This window comes from Macaca mulatta, chromosome X (genome assembly GCF_049350105.2).
Source record: "Macaca mulatta isolate MMU2019108-1 chromosome X, T2T-MMU8v2.0, whole genome shotgun sequence".
NCBI lineage: Eukaryota > Metazoa > Chordata > Mammalia > Primates > Cercopithecidae > Macaca > Macaca mulatta.
Window position 1 is genome coordinate 103,170,574 of NC_133426.1, and position 25,362 is coordinate 103,195,935.

Genomic DNA, 25,362 nt, shown 5'->3' on the forward strand with positions numbered 1-25,362 from the left:
AGATGTTGGCATGGATGTGGTAAAAAGGAAATACTTTTACATGTTGGTGAGAATGTAAACTAGTACAGCCACTATGGAAAATGATGTGGAGATTCCTTAAATAACTAAAAGTAGAACTACCATTTGATCTAGCAATCCCACTACTGGCTATCTACCCAGAGAAAAATAAGTCATTATACGAAAAAGATCCTTGCACATGCATGTTTATAGCAGCACAATTTGCAGTTGCAAAAATATGGAACCAGTCCAAATGCCCATCAATCACTGAGTGAATAAAGAAAATCTACCATGTAATACTACTTAGCCATTAAAAGAAATGAAATAATGGCATTCACAGCAACCTAGATGGAATTTGAGATGATTATTCTAAGTGAAGCAACTTAGGAATGGAAAATCAAACATCATATGTTCTCACCCATAAGTGGGAGCTAAGCTATGAGGACACAAAGGCATAAGAATGATACAATGGACTCGGGGGAAAGGATGGAAAGCAGGTTAGGGGTAAAATACTATACATTGGGTACAATGTACACTGCTCAGGTGATAAGTGCACCAAAAATCTCAGAAATCACCACTAAAGAACTTATTCATGTAAGTAAACACATAAACATTTGTAGATATGTGTGTGGGGGGCTGTGTGTGTATGATAGTGGCTACATCTAAAGGGCCAAGAGGGGACTGTAATCAAGGATGATCACAGAGGATTACTGGAATTGGTAATTGTATATTTCTAGATTTGATTGATGTTATTTAATTAAATATTAAATAAACTGGATATATATATGTGTTTACTCTCCTCTATGTAAATCTTAGTCTACAAATAGTTCAAATAGAAAAAAAGTTGACTGGGCATGGTGGCTCATCCCTGTAATCCCAGCACTTTGGGAGGCCGAGGCAGGCAGATCACTCAAGATTATGAGATAAAGACCAGCCTGGACAACATGGTGAAATCCCGTCTCTACTGAAAATACAAAAAATTAGCTGGGCGTGGTGGCACGGGCCTGTAATCCCAGCTACTCAGGAGGCCAAGGCAGGAGAATCACTTGAACCTGGGAGATGGAGGTTGCAGTAAGCTGAGATTGCACCACTGCACCCCAGCCTGGGTGACAGAGCAAGACTCTGTCTTAAAAAAGCAAAGCACTTTTTGATGGGGTTGTTTGTTTTGTTCTTGTAAATTTGTTTGAGTTTTTTGTAGGTTCTGGATATTAGCCCTTTGTCAGATGAGTAGATTGCAAAAATTTTCTCCCATTCTGTAGGTTGCCTGTTCACTCTGATGGTAGTTTCTTTTGCTGTGCAGAAGCTCTTTAGTTTAATTAGATCCCATTTGTCAATTTTGGCTTTTGTTGCCGTTGCTTTTGGTGTTTTAGACATGAAGTCCTTGCCCATGCGTATGTCCTGAATGGTATTACCTAGGTTTTCTTCTAGGGTTTTTATGGTATTAGGTCTAACATTTAAGTCTCTAATCCATCTTGAATTAATTTTCGTATAAGGAGTAAAGAAAGGATCCAGTTTCAGCTTTCTACTTATGGCTAATTATCCCAGCACCATTTATTAAATAGGGAATCCTTTCCCCATTTCTTGTTTTTTGCATGTTTATCAAAGATCAGATGGCTGTAGATGTGTGGTATTATTTCTGAGGACTCTGTTCTGTTCCATTAGTCTATATCTCTGTTTTGGTACCAGTACCATGCTGTTGTGGTTACTGTAGCCTTGTAGTATAGTTTGAAGTCAGGTAGCGTGATGCCTCCAGCTTTGTTCTTTTGACTTAGGATTGTCTTGGAGATGCGGGCTCTTTTTTGGTTCCATATGAACTTTAAAGCAGTTTTTTCCAATTCTGTGAAGAAACTCATTGGTAGCTTGATGGGGATGGCACTGAATCTATAAATTACCTTGGGCAGTATGGCCATTTTCACGATATTGATTCTTCCTATCCATGAACATGGTATGTTCTTCCATTTGTTTATGTCCTCTTCAACCCAAATGTCCATCAGTGACAGACTGGATTAAGAAAATGTGGCACATATACACCATGGAATACTATGCAGCCATAAAAAAGGATGAGTTTGTGTCTTTGTAGGGACATGGATGCAGCTGGAAACCATCACTCTCAGCAAACTATTGCAAGAACAGAAAACCAAACACCGCATGTTCTCACTCATAGGTGGGAACTGAACAATGAGATCACTTGGACTCGGGAAGGGGGACATCACACACTGGGGCCTATCACGGGGAGGGGGGAGGGGGGAGGGATTGCATTGGGAGTTATACCTGATGTAAATGATGAGTTGATGGGTGCTGACGAGTTGATGGGTGCAGCACACCAACATGGCACAAGTATACATATGTAACAAACCTGCACGTTATGCACATGTACCCTAGAACTTAAAGTATAATAAATAAAAAATAAAAATAAAAAAAAGGAAAGCAAAGCAAAGCAAGCAGGCAGGCAGGCAGGAAGGAAGGATTGAGGGAGGGAGGGAAGGAGGGAAGGAAGGAAGGAATGAAGGAAGGAAGGAGAGAGAAAGAGAGAGAGAGAAAGAAAGGCCCCAAAATTAATAAGTTAAGCATGCAACTTAAGATGTTAGGAAAAGAACATCAGAATAAGTCCAAAGAAAATAGAAGGAGGGAAATAATAATGCTAACATCAGGAATTAATAAAATAGAAAACAAAAAATATAGGTAATAAATAACACTAAAATGTGGTTATTAGGAAAGATTAAAAGAAGAGAGACCAGGTGACATCAACAAGATGTCAGAATAGGAAGCCCTTCACTTATATTTCCCCACACAGCAATAATAATGTGGCAGTTATCCACAGGAAAAAAAATACTTTTGGGAGTTTTGAGATCCAGGTAGGAACCTCTGAAACTCTGGTGCAGCCCAAGACCAAGCAGGGCATTCTGAGAAGGAAGGCCCATACCCAGGTGGCAAGCTCACCAACCATGGTCCCAGGTAAGAAACCCAGAAATAGCCCCATCCCATTGTGGATGTAGCTACAGCCAAATTTCGCCTTGGTCCTACTAATAGCATCAACCACCAAAGAATCTGGAAGGAGTCACACCCACCTGTGCCTTGGGTAACAGGTTAGCTGACATCAGTCCCAGCTGTGGACCCCAAAGCAACCAACAACCCAGATTCAACCCCTCTCAGCTGCAGATTTGGTACAGTTCTGCCCACCTAGCAATATACTGGAAACATGCCCATCCATGCCTCTGGAGGCAGGCCTGCCAAACTTGGTCCTACAGTAGATTCTGAAATGGCCCTGTAACTCAGTTTCAGCCCCTCTCAGCTATAGTCTGGGAGACGTTCTGCCCCCCAGTGACTTGACAGGTGACATACTCATCCATGATCTTAAATGCAGGCCTGTTGACCTTGGTCTGACTGTGGATCCTGATGCAGCCATGTGACTCACCTCCAGTCCTGCTCAGCCATGGTCCAGGAGCAGTCCTGCCCACCCAAGAACTTGGTGAGAGGAAAACCTGTACATGCCTCTGGAGGAAGACCTGAAGGTCTCAATCTCAGGTGTGAACTCTGAAGCAGCCCTGTAACTTGGTTCCTTTTCTGCTGCTGTCCAGGGTCAGTTTTGCATACCCAATGACCTGCCCGGTCACCCAGCAGAAGCCCTCCCAGCAAGCTGGCAAGAGTCACACTAGTCCACACATCTAGTTACAATCTCATCATCTGCAGAAACTGAAGCAGTACCTTATTCCAACACCAACCCTACTGACCAAGATGCCAGGGACAGTCCAGTCCATCCAAGAATCAGACAGAAGCCATGTCCACTACAGCCCAGTGTAACAGATTCACCAACAGCAAATCTCACTGCAGACCCAGCAGCAGCCATGTGACCCATTCAAATCCCTCTCAACCATGTTTGTGAATGCAATCCCATCAACCCTGTGGCCCAATAGGAAAAGGTTTTTTCCTGTCAAAATATGTCTATAAAGACTAGAAGAAGTGTTTTCTCCCTCAAATTCACAGATACCAATGAAAGGCTAACACGATCACAAAGCACCAAGCAAATATGACACCACCAAAGGAAACTAATAAAGCTCTAGTAACCAACCCCAAAGAAGTGGAGATCAACAAATTTCACAACAAAGTATTCAAATAATTGTCTTAAAGAAGCTCAATGAGTCACAAAAGAACAGAGATAGATAATGAAATAATATCAACAAAACTATGTGTGAACAAAATTGGAAGTTTAATAAAGAAATACAAACCATAACAAAGAACCAGACAGAAATTTCAGAGCTGAAGGATACAATGACAGAAGTGAAAAATTTATTAGAGAGCTTCAACTGAAGACTCAATCATGAAGAAGAAAGAATCAACAAATTTGAAGACAGGCCATTTAAAATTAGATAGTTGGAGAAAAAAAGAATAAAGAATAAAAAACAGTAAAGAAAGCTTACAGGACTTACAGGACACCATCAAGCAAATAAATATATGCATTATGGTGATCTCAGAAGGCGAATGGGGAGGAAAAAAGGTAAAATATTATTTAAAAAATAATGGCTGAAAACTTCCCTAATATTGGGAGGAATATGAACATTGAGATTAATAAAGCTCAAAGAAGCTAAAGCAAGATCAACCTAAATAAGATTACCCAAAGATATATTATAACCAAATTGTCAAAAGTCAAGGAGAATTTTGAAAGCAGAAAGAGAAAGCAACTCATCACATATGAGGTAACACAGATAAAGCTATCAGTGAATTTTTCATCAGAAACCTTGCACGCCAGGAGGGAGTGGGATAATATATTCTAAGAGCTGAAAGAAAAAAAAAAGACACTGCCAATGAAGAATATTACAGGCATACCTCAGAGATATTGCAGGTTTTGTTCTAGATCACAGCATTAAAGTGAATATTGCAATAAAGTAAGCACACAATTTTTTTGGTTTCTCAATGCATGTAAAAGTTATTTTTACACTATACTGCTGTCTATTAAGTATGCAACAATATTACATCCAAAAAAGTACATAACTCAATTTAGAAATAAGTTATTGCCTAAAATCATAATTATCTGAGCTATCAGTAAGTCACAATCTTTCTGCCAATAGAGGGTCTTGGCCTCAGTGTTGGCTGCTGACTGATCAGGGTGCTGATTGCTAAAGATTGGGGTAGCTGTGGACATTTTTTAAAATAAGACAACAGGCCGGGCGTGGTGGCTCATGCCTCTAATCCCAACACTTTGGGAGGCTGAGGCGGGCAGATCACCTGAGGTCAGGAGTTCAAGACCACCCTGACCAACATGGAGAAACCCCATCTCTACTAAAAATACAAAATTAGCCGGGTGTGGTGGTGCACACTTGTAATCCCAGTTACTCGGGAGGATGAGGCAGGAAAATCGTTTGAACCCGGGAGGCAGAGGTTGTGGTGAGCCAAGATCATGTCACTGCACTCCAGCCTGGGCAACAAGAGTGAAACGCCATCTCAAAAAAAAGAAAGAGAGACAACAATAAAGTTTGCCACATCCACTGACTCCTCTCTTCACAAAAGATTTCTCTGTGATATGCAATTCTGTCTGATAGAATTTTATTCACAGTAGAACTTCTTTCAAAATTGGTGTCAATCCTCTCAAAGCCTGCTGCTGCTTTATCAACTGATTTTATACAATATTCTAAATCTGTTTTGTCACTTCAACAATATTCACAGCTTCTTCACCAAAAACAGATTCCATCTCAATGAACTACTTGCTCCACACAGGGTTGCTACAAAATTTCACTTTGTATTTTTTAAAAAAGAAATATCTGTGAAGTGCAAAAAAGTGCAGTGCAATAACACAAGATATGGCTGTATACCCAGCAAAGCTTTTCTTCAGAAATAAAGAGATAAAGACATTCCCAGGCAAACTAAAGCTGAAGGGTTTTATCACCACTAGACCTGCCTTACAAGAAATGCACAAGAGAGTTCTTCCAGTTGAAATGAAAAGACCCTAAACAGCAACATATTACCATAAGAAAGCAAAACACTTGCTGGTATTTTCTCATTCATAAGTGAGAGTTGAACAATGAGAACATATAGACACAGGGAGGGGAACATCACACACTGGGGCCTGTTAGGGGGTGGGGGACAAAGGGAGGGAGAGCATTAAGACAAATACCTAATGCATGTGGGGCTTAAAACCTAGATGATGGGTTGATAGATGCAGCAAACCACCATGGCACATGTATACCTATGTAACAAACCTGAAAATTCTGCACATGTATCCCAGAACTTAAAGTAAAATAAATAAATAAATAAATAAATAAATAAATAAATAAATAAATAAAAACACTTGCTGGTAAAGGTGACTATAGACAGTATGTCTGGAACATGTCTGGGTGACTGCATCCCTGCAAGAGGAGCACCCTCCATGTTCAGGCTTGCACAAGAGACACACTCACAATTCCTTTCTACTTGGAGCATCCGTATTCCTATAGATGAAAACAGGAGCCTGCCTGATCTAAATAGCTGGAGAACTGGGACAAGAGTGTGTCTATGAGGTGGATGACTTTCCTGATGACCTGGCAGGAGAGCTGAGGTGACTCCAACTCTTCCCCTTGATAAAACCTCAATATAATAAATGTTATATAGGACAAGCCAACAGTTAACATCATATTCAACAATAAAAACCTGATAGCTTTTCCTCTAAAATCAGAGACAAGACGATGGTGTCCACGTTCACCAATTCTATTCAACATACTTACTACTGGATACCCTAGCTGAAGCAATTAGGCAAGAATAAGAAACCAAAGACATCCAAAAAGAAATGAAAAATTAAAATTGTCCATGTTGGCAGGTGACATAATCTTTATATAGAAAACCCTAAAGACTGCCAAAAAATATAAGAACTAAAAAATGAATTCACTAAAGTTGAAGGATACAAAGCCAATATACAAAAATTAGTAGTTTTTCTACATACTAACAATGAATTATCCAAAAAAGAATTCAAAACTCAATTCCATTTACAACAGCATCAAAAAGAATAAAATACTTAGGAATAGGTTTACCCAAGCAGATAAAAAATCTGTACACTGAAAAGGATATGCCATTGATGAAAGAAATTGAAGAAGACACAAATAAGTGGAAAGATATCTCATGTTTATGGATTGGAAAAAATAATATTGTTAAATTGTCCATACTACCCAAAGTGATATACAGATTTAATGTAATCTCTATCAAAATTCTAATGGCATTTTTCACAGAAATAGAAAAATCAATCCTATAATTCACCTGGAAACACAAGGATCCCGAATAGCCATAGTAATCTTGGGAAAGAAGAACAAAGCTGGAGGCATCACATTTCCTGATTTCAAACTATCTTATAAATCTACTATAGTAATGAAAACAATATGGCATCAGCAAAAAAACAGACACATAGATAAAAGGAATACAATAGAGTCCCAAAATAAATCCATGAATATGATCAACTAATCTTTGACAAGGGCACCAAGAATGCCCAATGGGGAAAAGGTAGTTATTTCAATAAATGGTATTGGAAAACCTGGATATCCACATGCAAAAGGATAGAACTGGACCCTTTATAACACTATACAAAAAAATCAACTCAAAATGGATTAAACAGACTTAAATTATAAAACTCTTAGAAAAAGAACATGGAAGAAAATTCCTTGATCCTGGTCTTGGCAGTGATTTTTTGGATATGACCTTAAATGCACAAGTAATGAAAGCAAAAATAAACATGTGGGACTACATTAAACTAAAAGGCTTCTGCACAGAAAACAATCAAGAAAATTAAAATGGAACCTACAGAATAAAACAAAATATTTTCAAACTATATATCTCATAAAGTATTAACATCCAAAATATATAAAGAACTCACACAATCCAATAGGAAAACAAAACAAAATGAAAACCTGGTTATAAAAAATGGGCAAAGGACCTGAACAGGCATTTTTCCAAAGAAACCACACAAATGGTCAGCAGGTATATGAAAAGATGCTCAACATCACTAGTCATCAAGGAAACACAAATTAAACCCACAATGAGATATCACCTCACACCTGTGGGGATGTTTGTTTTCAAAAAGACAAGGCATGACAAGAGGCAATGAGTGGGGAAAAAAGGAAACTCACACACTGTTGGCAGAAATGTAAATGCAAATTGGCACAACCATTATGGAAACAGTATGAAGGTTCCTCAAAAAATTAAAAATAGAACTCTGATAGGATCCAGCAATCCCACTTCTGAGTGGGATATTCCAAAGAAAATGAAATCAGTATCTCAAAGACATTTTCATTGTCCCACTAATCACAATAGACAAAATATGGAAACAACATAAGTGTCTATCAACAGATGAATGGATGAAGAAAATATATGCACACACACAATGGAATATTATTCACCCACTAAAAGGAAATCTTGTCACTTTGACAACATGGATGAACCTGGAAATCATCATGCTAAGTGAAATAAGGCAGACATAAAGACGAGGCAAAGGTTGCAGTGAGCCAAGATCGCACCAATGCACTCCAGTCTGGGCAACAGAGTGAGATTCTGTCTCAAAAAAAAAAAAAAAAAAAAAAATCATGTTTTGGAGAGGTTGTAAAGCACAGTAACTCTCATATACTGCTAGTGAAAGTACACACAGGTAAAAACCAGTTTGGGAAACAATTTGGCATTGCTTAGTAAATCTGGGAATACACAGCTACAATTCAGCAATTCTACTCTTAGGTATACATTCTGAGGACACACTGCACATGTGCAACACACACACACACACAAAGTTTTAAAATGCTCATTGCACCTGTCTTAGGCCAGATCCCTTGGAAAACGGAAACTGAGGCAAAAGTTTTTGTGCTCAGGCTTTGCTGGGAGATGCAATCACAGGAAAGCACAAGTGATTTTTTTAAAAAGTAAAGTGAATTATCTAAAATATTTCATATAAAGTGGTCTTCAAAAGTGAGGAGACGACAGCAGAACAAGATAGATGAATAGAAAGCTCCACGGATCATGCCTCCCTCAACAAGGACACCAATTTGACAACTTTCTGCACAGAAAAAATTACCTTCATGAGAACCAAAATTCAGGGGAGCTCTCATAGTACCTAATTTTCACTTCGTATCACTGGAAGAGACACTGAAGAGATAGAAAAAACAGTTCTGAATTGCCGAGACCTCCAATGCCTCCCCCAACCCCTGGCAGCAGCAATGTGATGCAGAAAGCATCTCTGGGTGCTAAAAGAGGGAGAACGTGGCAATTGTGAGGTATTGAACTCAATGCTATCCTGTTAAAGCAGAAAGGAAAACCTGACCAAACTCAGCTGACACCCACCCAGGGAAAGAGAATCAAGCCTAAGCCAAAGGGCAATCGCCAATCCCAGCTGTCTGAACTTGAGTCCCTGCAAACCTCACTACCATGTGCAACAGCACTCTCTGTCTCCAAGTAAACTTAAAAGTAGTTTAGGCCACACGTACTGAAGCTCTTAGGCAAGTCCTAGTGCTGAACTAGGCTCAAAGACCATGTCCTGGGGTGTGGGGGCAGAGGAGGAATGTGACATTCTGAGACACATGCTGGGCCAGCCAAGGGAGTGCTGACATCACTCCTTGCTTAACCCTAGGCTGCAAAACTTGCCACTCCAAAAGAGAACCCTTTCTTCTGCTTGAGAGGACTGGGAAGAGTGGGGAGGACTATGCCTTGCATCTAGGATACCAGCTCAGCCACATCATGATAGGGCACCAGTCAGAGTCATGAGGCCCCCATTCAAGGCCCTCATTCCCAGAAGACATTTCTAGACACATCCTGAGCAAGAAAAATACCTGCTGCCTGGAAGGAAGGGAACCAGTCCTGGAAGCATTCATCATATGCTAACTGAAGAGTCCTTGGGCCATGAATAACCACCAGTGATACCCAAGTGCTACATCAAGGGCCTTGGATGAGCCTCTGAGATTTGCTTGCTTCAGGTGAAACACAACACATTAACAGCTGTGGTGAATATGGGGCAAATCTCCTTCTTCTTGAGAAAAGCAGAGGGAAAAGTAGAGGAGACTTTGCATCACACCTTAAGGACCAGCACAACTACAAGAAGGTAAGGCAACAGTGGGCTCTTGGGGTCCCCAGTTCAATGACTTTACTCTTGGACAGCATTTCTGGGCCTGCTCTGGGACAGAGGGGAGCCCACTGCCCTGAAGGGTGAGTCCCAGTCCAGGCAGCATGTACCACAAACTGACTTAAGGGACCTTGGGCCCTAAGGGTACATCGTTGGTGGTCTGTGAGTAGGCCTAATGGCCTGGGGTGGCAGGGAGTACAAGGTGAGGCTCTCCTGCCTTTGGAAAGGGGAAGGAAGAGTGGGAAGGTCTCCATCTTGTGGTTTGAGTGCTATCTCAGCTGCAGCAAAATACCAGGTAGACTTCTAAGGGTTTTGACTAGTTCCTGACTCCCAGATGGCACTTCTGGACCCACCCAGATCCTGGCAGACCTTGTTGCCCTGAAGGGAAGAACATAGGGCTGGCTAGCTTGGCCACCAACCGACTGTAGATCCCCAGAGCATTCAGCAAACATAGGTAGTAGCCAGGGAATGGTTACAGCAGACCTTTGGTGAGACTCAATGCTGTGCTGGCTTCAGATATGACCTAGCAGAGTCACACTCAAGTTGGCCACAGGGGTGCTCATGTCACTCCACCACAAGCTTTAGGTGTCTCAGAACAAAAGAGATACTCTGTATGTTTGGGAGAAAGTAAGGGAAAAGAACAAGAGTCTCTTCCTGGTAATCCAGAGAATTAATTATCCCAGATCTTATCCAAGACCATCAAGTCAGTACCTCTTTGAGTTCGCAAGAACCACACCATTACTGGGCTTGGGGTGCTCCCTAAAGCAGATATAGCTTAGATCACAATACCCAAGTCCTTGGACATATCTGGAAAGCCTTTCCAAAAAGCATAGGTACAAACAGGCCCAAACAGTGAAGACTAAAATAAATACCTAAATTTATAATGCCTAGAAATTGAAGAACATCTACAAGCATTAATACCACCCAGGAAAACATAGCCTCACCAAATGAAATAAAAAAGTCACCAGGGACCAATCCTGGAGAAACAGAGATATGTGGCCTCTCAGATAGAAAATTCAAAATAGATGTGTTGAGGAAACTCAATGAAATTCAAGATCACGCAAAGAAGGAATTAAGAATTATATCAGAGAAATGTAACAAAGAAATTGAAATAATTTTAAAAATCAAGCAGAAATTCTGGAGCTGAGAAATGCAATTGGCATACTGAAGAATGCATCAGAGTCCTTTAATAGCAGAATTAATCAAGCATAAGAAAGAATTAGTGAGCTTGAAGACAGCCTCTTTGAAAACACAGTCAAAGGAGACAAAAGAAAAAAGAATAAACAACAATGAAGCATGCCTACAGGATCGAGAAAATAACCTCAAAAGGCCAAATCTAGGAGTTATTGACCTTAAAGAAGAGGTAGAGATAGGGTAACAATAGAGAACTACCCAAACCTAGAGAAGGATATGATTATCCGAATACAAGGTAATAAAACACTAAGCAGATTTAACCCAAAAAAATGTATACCACAAGGCATTTAATAATCAAGTTCCCAAAGGTCAATGATAAAGAAAATGTCCTAAATGCAGCAAGAGAAAAGAAACAAATAACATACAATGGAGCTCCTATATGTCTTGCAGCAGACTTCTCAGTGGAAATATTACACACCAGGAGAGAATGACATTATTTATTTATTTATTTATTTATTTATTATACTTTAAGTTCTAGAGTACATGAGAATAACGTGCAGCTTTGTTACATATGTACACATGTGCCATGTTGGTGTGCTGCACCCATTAACTTGTCATTTACATTAGGTATATCTCCTAATGCTATCCCTACCCCCGCCCCCTCCCCACATTAGGACCCGGTGTGTGATGCTCCCCTTCCTGTGTCCAAGCGATCTCATTGTTCAATTCCCACCTATGAGTGAGAACATGCGGTATTTAGTTTTCTGTTCTTGCAATAGTTTGCTGAGAATGATGGTTTCCAGCTGCATCCATGTCCCTACAAAGGACACAAACTCATCCTTTTTTATGGCTGCATAGTATTCCATGGTGTATATGTGCCACATTTTCTTAATCCAGTCTGTCCCTGATGGACATTTGGGTTGATTCCAACTCTTTGCTATTGTGAATAGTGCCGCAATAAACATACATGTGCATGTGTCTTTATAGCAGCATGACTTATAATCCTTTGGGTATATCCCCAGTAATGGGATGGCTGGGTCAAATGGTATTTCTAGTTCTAGATCGTTGAGGAATCGCCACACTGTTTTCCACAATGGTTGAACTAGTTTATAGTCCCACCAACAGTGTAAAAGTGTTCCTATTTCTCCACATCCTCTCCAGCACCTGTTGTTTCCTGATTTTTTAACGATTGCCATTCTAACTGGTGTGAGATGGTATCTCGTTGTGGTTTTGATTTGCATTTCTCTGATGGCTAGTGATGATGAGCATTTTTTCATGTGTCTGTTGGCTGTATGAATGTCTTCTTTTGAGAAGTGCCTGTTCATATCCTTTGCCCACTTTTTGATGGGGTTGTTTGTTTTTTTCTTGTAAATTTGCTTGAGTTCTTTATAGGTTCTGGATATTAGCCCTTTGTCAGATGAGTAGATTGTAAAAATTTTCTCCCATTCTGTAGGTTGCCTGTTCACTCTGATGGTAGTTTCTTTTACTGTGCAGAAGCTCTTTAGTTTAATTAGATCCCATTTGTCAATTTTGGCTTTTGTTGCCGTTGCTTTTGGTGTTTTAGACATGAAGAAAACATAGGCATGGACATGATATATTTAAACTGCTGGAGGAAAAAAAAAACTTTTACTCTAGAATAGTGTAACTGACAAAACATCCTTCAAACATGAAGGAGAAATAAAGACCTTCCCAGACAAACAAAAACTGAGAGATTGCATCAATACCATACAGGTCCCACAAAAAATGCTACAGAGAGTATGTTAACAAGAAAGAAAAAAAAAACATTAATGAGCAATAAATAATTACCAGCATTTACAAGTTTCACTGGTAATATTGGTATACAAAAAAACAGAATATTATAACACTTTAACTGTGGTGTGTAAACTATGCTTATCCTAAGTAGAAAGACTAAATGATAAACAATTCAAAAATAATAACTACAACGAATTTTAAAGACATAGTACAATAAGATATAAACAAAAACAACAAAAAGTTTGAAAGCATGGGAAAACAAAGTTAAAACCTAAATTGTTTATTAGTGGTCTTCTTGGTGGTTGTTTGCTTGTTTATGCAAACAATATTAAGTTGCTATCAGCTTAAAATAATGGGTTATTAGACAGTATTTGTAAGCCTCATGGTAACCTCAAACCAAAACACATACAATGGTTACACACACAAAAAAAAGCAAGAAACTAAATCATATCACCAGAGAAAATTACCATCATTAGAGGAAGACAGGAAGGACAGAAAGAAGAAAGAGAAGACCAGAAAACAAATAAACAAATGGTGTAAACGGACTAAACTCTCCAATCAAAATACACACAGTAGCTGAACAGATGAAAAAACAAGATCCCATGATTTGTTACCTACAAGAAACACACTTTACTTAGAAAGACACACATTGACTGAAAATAAAGGAATGGAAAAAGATACGGCATGCCAATTGAAACCATAAAAAAGAAGGACTCACTATATTTATATCAGATAAAGTAGATTTCAGGACAAAAACTATAAGAGTAGAATGTCACTATATAATGATAAATGGATCATTTCAGCAAGAAGATATAACAATTTTAAATATATATGCACCCAACACTAGAACACCCAGTTATATACAGCAAATATTATTAGAGCTCAAGAGAGAGATAGGCCCCAATACAATAAGAGCTGGAGAATGCCACACCCTACTTTCACCATTGGCAGATCTTCCAGAGAGAAAAATCAACAAACAAAGATCAGACAAAGTCTGCACTACAGACCACATGGATCTAACAGATATTTACAGAACATTTTATCCAATAGCTGCAGAATACACATTCTTTTCCTTGGCACATGGATCATTCTCAAAGATAGACCATAGGTTAGGTCGTAAACAAGTCTTAAATCATTCCAAAAAAAATTGAAATATCAAGCATAATCTCTGACCACAATAAAATACAACTAGAATAACAAGCGGAATTTTGTAAACTATACAAATACATAGAAATTAAACAATATGCTCCTGAATGACAAGTAGGTCAATGAAGAAATTAAGAAGTAAATTGAGAAAAAAATTGAAAAAAAATGATAATAGAAACACAACATGCCAAAACCTATGGGATATAACAAAAGTAGTACTAAGAGGCAAGTTTATAGCTATAAGGGACTACATCAAAAAAGACAAAAAACTTGAACAACGTAATAATGCATCTTAAAGAACTAGAAAATCAAACACAAACCAAACCCAAAATTAGCAGAAGAAAAAATAATAAAGATCAGAGAAGAAATAAATTGAAATTGAAATGAGAAAAACAATACTAAAGATTAAACAAAAAGTTGTTTTGTTGAAAAGACAAACAAAACTGACAAACCTTTAGCCAGACTAACCAAGACAGAGAAACGATCCAAACAAATAAAATCAGAAATGAAAAAGGAGACATTACAACTGATACTGCAGAAATTCAAAGGATCTTTTGTGGCTACTATAAGCAACTGTATGCCAAAAAATTGGAAAATCTAGAAGAAATGGACAAACTCCTAGACACGTACAACCTACCAAGGTTGAACCAGGAAGAAATCCAAAACCTGAACAGGCAAATAACAAGTAATGAGATTGAAGTCATAATAAAAAGTCTCCCAGTAAAGAAAAGGCTGGGACCTGATGTCTTCACTACTGAATTCTACGAACATTTAAAGAATAACTAATACCAAACCAACTCTAATGATTCCAGAAAATAGAGAAGAGAATACTTCCAAACTCATTCTACAAGGCCATATTACCCTGATACCAAAACCAAACAAAGATACATTAAAAAATATATATAGGTCAAGGTATCTGATTAATATTGACACAAAAATTTTCAACATAATACTAGCAAACTGAATTCAACAATGCATTAGAAAGATCATGCATCATGACCAAGTGCAATTTATCCCTGGGATGAAAAAATGGTTCAATATATGCAAATCAATCAATGTGATACGTCATATCAACAGAATGAAGCGTAAACACCATATGATCATTTCAGTTGACACTGAAAAAACATTTGATAAAAGTCAACATCCTTTCATAATAAAAGCCCTCGAAAAACTGGGGATAGAAGGAACATGCCTCAATAAAATTAAAGCCATATATGACAGAACCATACTAAATGGGGAAAACTGAAAGCCTTTCCTCTAAGATCTAAACCACAACCAGAATGCTCACTGTCACCACTATTATTCAGCATAGTACTGGAAGTCCTAGCTAGAGCGATCAAACAGGAGAAAGACACAAAGGGCATCCAAATTGGAAATGAAGAAGTCAGTTATCCTTGTTTGCAGATAATATGATGCTATAATTGGAAAAACCTACAGACTCCACAAGAAAACTATTAGAACTAATAAATTCAGTAAAGTTGCAGGATACAAAATCAACATAAAAAATTTAGTAACATTTCTATATGCCAACAGTGAACAACATGAAAAAGAAATGAAAGGCTGGGCATGATGGCTAATCCCAGCACTTTGGGAGGCTGAGGCAGGTGGATCACATGAGGTCAGGAGTTTGAGACTGGCCAACATGGCAAAACCCCATCTCTACTAAAAACACAAAAAAATTAGCCAGGTGTGGTGGTGCACACCTGCAATCCCAGCTACTTGGGAGGCTGAGGCAGGAGAATCGCTTGAACCAGGGGTGTGGAGGTTGCAGTGAACCGAGATTACACCACTGCACTCCAGCCTTGGCAACAGAAGGCAACTCCATCTCAAAAATAAAATAAAAATAAACAAAAAAATAAAAAGTAGTGCTATTTAGAATAGCCACACATAAAATTAAATACCTAGGAATTAGCTTACCCAAAGAAGTAAAAGATCTCTATAATGAAAACTACAAAACACTGATGAAAGAAATTGAAGGGGACACCAAAAAAATGGAAAAAGTTCATGTTCACGGATTGGAAGATTCAATATTGTTAAAATGTTCATACTCAAAACAATGTACAGATTCAATGCAATCTCTATCAAAATACAAATGACAGCCTTAAGAGAAACAAAAAGAAATTATAAAATTTATATGAAACCACAGAAGACCCATAATAGCCAACACTATCTTAAGTGAAAAAAACAAAACTGGAGAAATCACATTACTTGACTTCAAATTATACTACAGAGCTATAGCAACCAAAATAGCATGGTACTGGCATAAAAACAGATACACACACCAATGGAACAGAATAGAGAACCTAGAAACAAATACACATACTTACAGTGAACTTGTTTTCAACAAAGGGGCCAAGAATATACACTGGAGAAAGACAGTCTCTTCAATAAATTTTGCTGTCAAAACTGCATATCCATTTGCAGAAAAAAAAAACTAGACCCTTATCTCTTGCCATATACAAAAACCAAATTAAAATGAATTAAAGACTTAAATGTAAGACCTCAAACTATGAAACTGCTACAAGAAAACACTGGGGAAAATCTTGAGGACACTGGTCTAGGCAAAGATTTATTGAGCCATACTGCACAAGTCAGGCAACCAAAGCAAAAATGCACAAATGAGATCACATCAGGTTAAAAAGCTTCTGCAGAGCAAAGGAAACAATCAACAAAGTGAAGAGACAACCCACAGAATGGGAGAAAATATTGGCAAAGTACCCATCTGACAAGGGATTAATAACCAGAATATATAAGGAACTCAAACAACTTTATGGGATAAAATCTAATAATTCAATCAATAAATGCGCAAAAGTTCTCAATAGACATTTTTCCAGAAAAGACATACAAATGGCAAACAGGCATATGAAAAGGTGCTCAACATCATTAATCATCAGAGAAATGCAAATCAAAACTACAATGAGATATCATCTCACCCCAGTTAAAATGGCTTATATCCAAATGACAGGTAGTAACAAATGCTGGCGAGGATGTGGAGAAAGTGGAACATTTGTACACTGCTTGTGGGAAATTCACTTAATACAACCCCTACGGAGAATAGCTTGGAGGGTCCTCTAAAAACTAAAAATTGAGCTATCATACTACCCAGCAATCCCACTGCTGGGTACATACCCAAAAGAAAGAAAAGTATTATATTAAAGAAATATCTCCACTCTCATATTTGTTACAGCACTTTTTTTACAATAGCTAAGATTTGGGAGCAACCTAAGCATCCATCAACAGATAAATGGATAAAGAAAATGTGGTACATATACACAACAGAGTGCTATTCAGCCATAAGAAAGATTGAGATTCAGTCATTTGCAAGAACATGGATAGAACTGAAGATCATTATATGAGGTAAAATAAGCCAGATACAGAAAGACAAACATCACATGTTCTCACTTATATGTGGGATCTAAAAATTAAAACAATTGAATTAATGAACACAGAGAGTAGAAGGATGGTTACCAGAGGCTGGGAAGGGTAGTGGGGGCCTGGGCGGGGGAAAGTTTGGGATGGTTAATGGAAACAAAAATATAGAATGAATAAGACCTTCTATTTGATAGTTACAACAGGGTAACTATAGTCAATAATAACTAAACATTTTACAGTAACTTAAAGAGTGTGATTGGATTGTTTGTAACTCAAAGGAAAAATGCTTGAGGGGATGGATACCCCATTCTCCATGATGTTATTATTTCACATTGCATGCCTGTATCAAAATATTTCATATACCCCTTAAATATATATACCTACTGTGTACCCACAAAAATGTTCTAAAATAATAAATAATAAAATATAATAAAATGGGGTAATAGCAGCAATTTAAAAAATTAAAGCGAGGTAAGAAAGATGGGAGTGCAAATACATTCATGAGCTGGCCATAGCTTTTCAACAAACATTGATACATTGTTCAGTCTCATGTAGCGTCTTCAAAGAGGCTATATGAAACTACCTCATCTTAAAAATTGTCTGTTGGAAGAGAGAGCGAGACAAAGAGAGATCAACATATCTGTTATTTCCTTCCTCTCTCTCATCTCATCTTGGTGTAAGACTATTCTACAGGTAATTGGCTGCAGCCGTCCCCATGTTGTGTCACCTGGTTCTTTCAAGTAATCAATATGGAAGCCAGAGCCCTCATGATGTAGTCCAGTTGGTACACAGCATGATAGCCTCTTCTTGCCAGTTAGTGCCACACAAGTGTGCTGCTTAGTCTGTGGTATATAAAAACAGCCCCTAGGTTTTATGATCACAAAAACAGTGTGAGCTGTCCCTAGGGAAGCACAGAAGTAGGGAAGGGTTGGGGAAGAGAAACTAACAGATCTGAAGTATGACATACAAACTGAGGTTGGTACAGACTTATTGTCATCATAGGAAAAAAAAATACTTGAAACGACCAAATGTCTAACCATAGTAGACTGGCTAACGAAGTTACGTATAGTCACATAATGGAATAGCATACAGCTGTAAAAATAAATGAACTACAGCTGTGCATATTAACATTGGTGAAAATTTACAAATTATAAAGTTGAGAAAACAAAGCAAATAACACAAGAGTATGATTATATTTCTATAAAGTACTGAAATAAGAAAAGTAACATGTCTTTGCAAATACATAGGTAATAAACAATAATTATAATCAAGAGAACTTTTATTAATCAGGGTAGTGGCTACCTCCAGGAAAGGGTCACAATTGGCACGGGGATGTACAGGTGTTTCTAAGGTTCTGGTAACAATCTACGTCTTAAACTTAATGGTGGGTATATGGGTAATAGTTTTAATAGTATTTTTCAACTGAAGATACACATTTATTTCACAAAAATATAATCAGAAATAAGTTAGTGGCCCTTAGCCAGAAAAATGAAGTTTCACAAATGACCCAGGCTTATATTTATAGAAGAATTAAGATTCTAAATTGGTCATTAAATTGTTAAGTTATACTTTACAATATTTTTCAGAACAAGTGATGTCAAAGTGTATTTGCAAATTGGGTTAACACAAATGTTAAGAATTATTGCCCTCTTATTCCTCTCCCTGACTGCAATGTTTTGTTCGTCCAGCTCATTTTTCCCACTACCCCGGCTAAGCTATCAAAACAATTATTTGTTATTCATCCATTCTCAAACTTTCCATGACTTCTCATTATTCTTCTAGCATTCTAGAGGACCCCATACAAATCTCAGCACTTCTGTCCTTTCATTGAGAAAATTATTTCTTTAATTAGGGTGTAGTTTTCTTTAGTTACAAATTCAATCTACAGATATACTCTGATTACCTTGTTTAGTCTGAGAGAAATTGGGGAGCTCTTGATTAGACTAATGTGTTTTCTAAAACTCTTCGGTAACAAATGGTATCTGTACATCAAGTCCATAAATAATCCTATCAATAGGTGCTGAACTGAATTAGTCTGATGCTCAAATGGTAAGCTTTTTCTGACTTTTTGCCCTAACATCTCAAGGAAACTTACTATGGCTCCTTACTGTGATTTCTACCATTCTAATGTACATTTGAAATCTAATTCTCCTGAGAGAATGTTCTAGTTCTACCAGTATCCATGTAATTGTCCCCTAAATAAGCCATCCCTGGTCTGGGCACAGTGGTTCACACCTCTAATTCTAGCACTTCTGTCCTTTCAGTGAGATGACAATGTCTCAGCATTGAAATGCTGAGACAGGAGGACTGCTGGAGCCCAGGAATTCAAGACCATGCTGGGCATCTTAGTGAGGCCTCAGTCTCTTCAAAAAATTAGAAACTTAGCCAGGCATGGTGGCTTGTGCCTGTAGTCCCAGCTACTTGGAAGGCTAAGGTGGGAGGGTCACCTGAGCCAAGGAGTTCCAGGCTGCAGTGAGCCAAGATCACACCACTGCACTCCAGCCTGGGCAACAGACCAAGACTCTGTCTCAAAAAATAATAATAATAAGCCATTCCTACTTCTGTAGCAGAGCTCATCTTTTACCTTGATATGAGATGCCTTCTTCCATTTTTTTACCTATGAAACTCTTTCAAAAACTTTCTCATGTCCTACCCACTCCTTAACATCTATATTTAAAGAACCTTTACTATGTAACAACCATTGTGTTTGCTGTTTAACATGCATTATTTTATAAAATCCTCACAACAAACCCAATGAAGTAGGCACTACTATCATCCCCGCTTTACAAAAGATAAGGATGAGGCTCAGTGAGGTTATTTAAGATGCCTAAGATTACTTAAATAGTAACTATAGAGCCAAGATTAAAATAAGATATATTTGATTCCAAAGACTATGCACTGTGAAGCAATTTTCAATCTTCCTTATCAACAGTGATCTTTTCCCAATTTGGCCTCCTAGAGAATTTAGAGCATTGTTGGATTGATGCTGCCACTTTAACATTTACAGTCACATAGAATTTATTAATGTTATATGTATTAGTCCTCTATCTTATATCCTAAAAAATTATAAGTTCCATTAAGATGGACTTTCTATAGCATACTTTTTCTCTGCCATAGAACCTAATTTACACTGTAAATACAAAAAAAAAAAATCTACTATTATCAATTTAATCTCATTGTGACTCTATATTCTATCTTGTTCCTTTATTCTTATATCTGGCAACTTTTGTGTGAAATTGCTCCCTCATTTTTATGCTGTGTTAAGAGTTAATAAATATCAGGAAGTTGAAGATTCTTGGAAAACAGGTTTCAATTTGAATCAATATTCCACAAGCAATGCCAAATATTGAGACCTTCATTAAGTAGATGCACCTCTACATCTATATAAATACGTAAAGGATCTAACCCTCCATCCACAAACTATCTTTGCTTTCCCCTCCAGCATTCCCTTCCATGTCAATGAAATCTTACCTACTTTCACAAGCAGGAAGTCTTGCTCTGACCTCTAGTGTTGTCACTTATAATGTGTTTTCTATGCTTATTTGGAAGTTAGTGGTAAAGAGAAAGGGCTAAAATAACAAGGACATATAAAGGGGAATGCATTCATCCATTCTCACACTGCTATGAAGAAATACCTGAGACTGGGTAATTATAAAGGAAAGAAGCTTAATTGACTCACAGTTCCATGTGTCTGGGGAGGCCTCAGGAAACTTGCAATCATGGTGGAAGGGAAGGAAGGCACCTTGTTCACAAGGTCGGGGAAAGAGCCCCTTATAAAACCATCAGATCTCATGAGAACTCACTCACTATCATGAGAACAGCATGGAGGAACCTCCCACATAATTCCATTACCTCCACCTGGTCTCACCCTTGACACATGGGAATTATTACAATTCAAGGTGAGATTTGAGTGGGGACGCAGTGCCAAATTATATCATTCTGCCCCCTGGTTCCTCCAAAATCTCATGTCCTTACATATAAAAACACAATCATGTCCTTCCAACAGTCACCAAAAGTCTTAACCCATTGCAGCATTAACCCAGGTGTTCAAATCCAAAGTTTCATCTGAGACAAGGCAAGTCCCTTGTACCTATGAGCCTGTAAAACCAAAAGCAAGTTAGTTACTTCCTGGATACAATGGAGGTACAGTCATTGGGTAAATACACCTATCTCAAATGGGAGAAATTGGCCAAAACAAGGGGACTACAGACCCCATACAAGTCTGAAATCCAATAGGGCAGTCATTAAACCTTAAAGTTCCAAAATGATCTCCTTTGACTCCACGTCTCATATCCAGGTCATGCTGATGCAAGAGGTGGGCTCCCATGGCCTTGGGCAGCTCCGCCCCTGTGGATTTGCAGGGTACAGGTCTGCTTCTGGCTGCTTTCACAGGCAGGTGTTGAATGACTGTGGCTTTTCCAGGCACATGGTGCAAGCTGTAAGTGGATCTATCATCCTGAGGTCTGGAAGATGGTGGCCCTCTTCTCGCAGCTCCACTGGGCAGTGCCCCAGTAGGGACTCTGCATGGGAGCTCTGACCCCACATTTCCCTTCTGCACTGCCCCAGCAGAGGTTCTCCATGAGGGCTCTGCCCCTGCAGCAAACTTCTGTCTAGACATTCAGGCATTTCCATACATCCCCTGAAACCTAGGAGGATGTTCCCAAACCTCAATTCATGACAGAAGTGCACCCACAGACTCAACACTATGTGTAAGCCAACAAAGCTTGGAGCTTCCACCGTCTGAAGCAATGGCCCAAACTGTAGCTTGGTCCCTTTCAGCCATGGCTGTAGCTGAAGCAGCTGGCATGCAGGACACCATGTCCCAAGGCTGCACAGAGTGGGGACGGTGGGGTTGGACCCAGTCCACAAAATCATTTTTCCCTCCTAGGCCTCTAAGCCTGTGATGGGAGGGGCTGCTGTAAGGGTCTCTGACATACCCTGGAGACATTTTCCCTGTTGACAAGGTGATTAACATTCAACTTCTCGTTACTTATGCAATGTTTGAAGTGGGCTTGAATTTCTCTCCAGAAAATGGGTTTTTCTTTTCTATCACATCCTCAGGCTGCAAATTTACCAAACTATTATGCTCTGCTTCCTCTTGAATGCTTTGCCACTCAGAAATTTCTTCTGTTAGATACCCTAAATTATCTCTCTCAAGTTCAAAGTTCCAAAGATACCTAGGGTAGGGGCAAAATGTTACCAGTCTCTTTGCTAAAGCATATCAATAGTCACCTTTTCTCCAGTTCCCAAGAAGTTCCTCATCTCCATGTGAGACCACCTCAGCCTGGACTTCATTGGCCATATCACTATCAGCATTTTAGCCAAAACCATTCAACAAATCTCTACTTTCCCACATCTTCCCATCTTTTTCTGAGCCCTCCAAACTGTTCCAACCTCTGCCTGTTACCCAGGTCTAATGTCACTTTCACATTTTCAACACAAAATCTTTATAGCAGTGCCCCCCTACCTCTGTACCAATTTACTGTATTAGTCCATTGTCACACTGCTATAAAGAAATACCTGGTGGCTGGCAAGATGGCCAAATAGGAACAGTTCTGGTCTGCAATCAACGCAGAAAGTGAGTGATTTCTGCATTTCCAACTGAGGTATCCAGCTCATCTCATTGGAACTGGTTAGACAGTGGGTGCAGCCCACAGAAGGCAAGAGGAAGTAGGATGGGGCGTCGCCTCACCTAGGAAGAACAAGGAGTCAGAGAACTCCCTCCCCTAGCCAAGGGAAGCCGTAAGGGACTGTGTCATGAGGAATGGTGCACTCTGGCCCAGATACTATACTTTTCCCATGGTCTCCACAACCTGCATACCAGGAGATTCTCTAGGGTGCCTATGCCATCAGCACCTTGGGATTCAAGCACAAAACTGGGCAGCTATTTGGGCAGACACTGAGCTAGCTGCAGGAGTGTTTGTTTGTTTGTTTGTTTGTTTGTTTTTGTACCCCAGTGACAACTGGAAAGCCAGTGAGATAGAACTGTTCACTCCCCTGGAAAGGGTCCTGAAGCCAGGAAGAAAAGTGGCCTAGCTCAGTGGATCCCATGGCCATGGAACCTAGCAAGCTAAGATCCAGTGGCTTGAAATTCTTGCTGCCAGCACAGCAGTCTGAAGTCGACCTGGGATGCTTGAGGTTGATGGGAGGAGGAGTGTCTGTCATTACTGAGGCTTGAGTAGGTGGTTTTCCAATCACAGTGTAAACAAAGCTGTCAGGAAGTTTGAACTGGGCAGAGCTCACCGCATGTCAGCAAAGCCACTATAACCAGACTGCCTCTCTAGCTTCCTCCTCTCTGGGCAGGACATCTCAGAAAGAAAGGCAGCAGCCCCAGTCAGGGGCTTATAAATAAATCTCCCATCTCCCTGGGACAGAGCACCTGGGGTAGGGGGCAGCTGTGGGCACAGCCTCAGCAGACTTAAATCTTCCTGCCTACCAACTCTGAAGACAGCAGTGGATCTCCCAGCACAGTGCTCAAGCTCTGCAAAGGGACAGACTGCCACCTTAAGTGGGTCCCTGACGCTAGTGCCTACTGACTGGGAGACACCTCCCAGCAGGGATTGACAGACACCTCATACAGGAGAGCTCCAGTTGGCATCTGGCAGGTGCCCCTCTGGGACAAAGCTTCCAGAGGAAGGAACAGGCAGCAATCTTTGCTGTTCTGCAGCCTCCACTGGTGACACCCAGGCAAACAGGGTCTGGAGTGGACTTCCAAACTCCAGGAGGCCTGCAGCAGAGGGACCTGATTGTTAGAAAGAAAACTAACAAAGAGAAAGGAATAGCATCAACATCAACAAAAAGGACGTCCACATGAAAACCCCATCCAAAGGTCACCAACATCAAAGACCAAAGATAGATAAATCCACGAAGATGAGGAAAAACCAGCTTAAAAAGGCTGAAAATTCAAAATACCAGAAGGCCTCTTCTCCTTCTAAGGATCACAATTCCTCGCCAGCAAGGGAACAAAACTGGATGGAGACTGAGTTTGATAAATTGACAGAAGTAAGCTCCAGAAGGTGGGTAATAACAAACTCCTCTGAACTAAAGGAGCATGTTCTAGCCCAATGCAATGAAGCTAAGAACCTTGAAAAAGGGTTAGAGAAATTGCTAACTAGAATAACCAGTTTAGAGAACAACATAAATGAACTAATGGAGCTGAAAAACACAGCACAAGAACTTTGTGAAGCATATACAAGTATCGATAGCCAAATTGATCAAGCGGAAGAAAGGATGTCAGAGATTGAAGATCAACCTAATGAAATAAAGCATGAAGACAAGATTAGAGGAAGAAGAATGAAAAGTAATGAACAAAGCCTCCAAGAAATATGAGACTATGTGAAAAGATCAAACCTATGTTTGCTTGGTATACCTGAAAGTGATGGGGAGAATGGAACCAAATTGGAAAATTTTTTTAGAATATTTTCCAGGAGAACATCCCCAGCCTAGCAAGACAGGCCAACATTCAAATTCAGGAAATACACAGAACATCACAAAGATAATCCTCAAAAAGAATAACCAAACGACACATAATCATCAGATTCACCAAGGGTGAAATGAAGAAAAATATGTTAAGGGCAGCCAGAGAGAAAAGTCGTGTTACCCACAAAGGGAAGCCCATCAGACTAACAGCGGATCTCTCTGCAGAAATCCTACAAGCCAGAAGAGAGTGGGAGCCAATATTCAACATTCTTAAAGAAAAGAATTTTCAACCAAGAATTTCATATCCATCCAAACTAAGTTTCATAAGCAAAGGAGAAATAAAATCCTTTACAGACAAGTACATGCTGAAAGATTCTGTCACCACACAGGACTGCCTTACAAGAGCTTCTGAATGAAGAACTAAACATGGAAAGGAAAAACTGGTACAGGCCACTGCAGGAGAATACCAAATTGTAAAGACCATC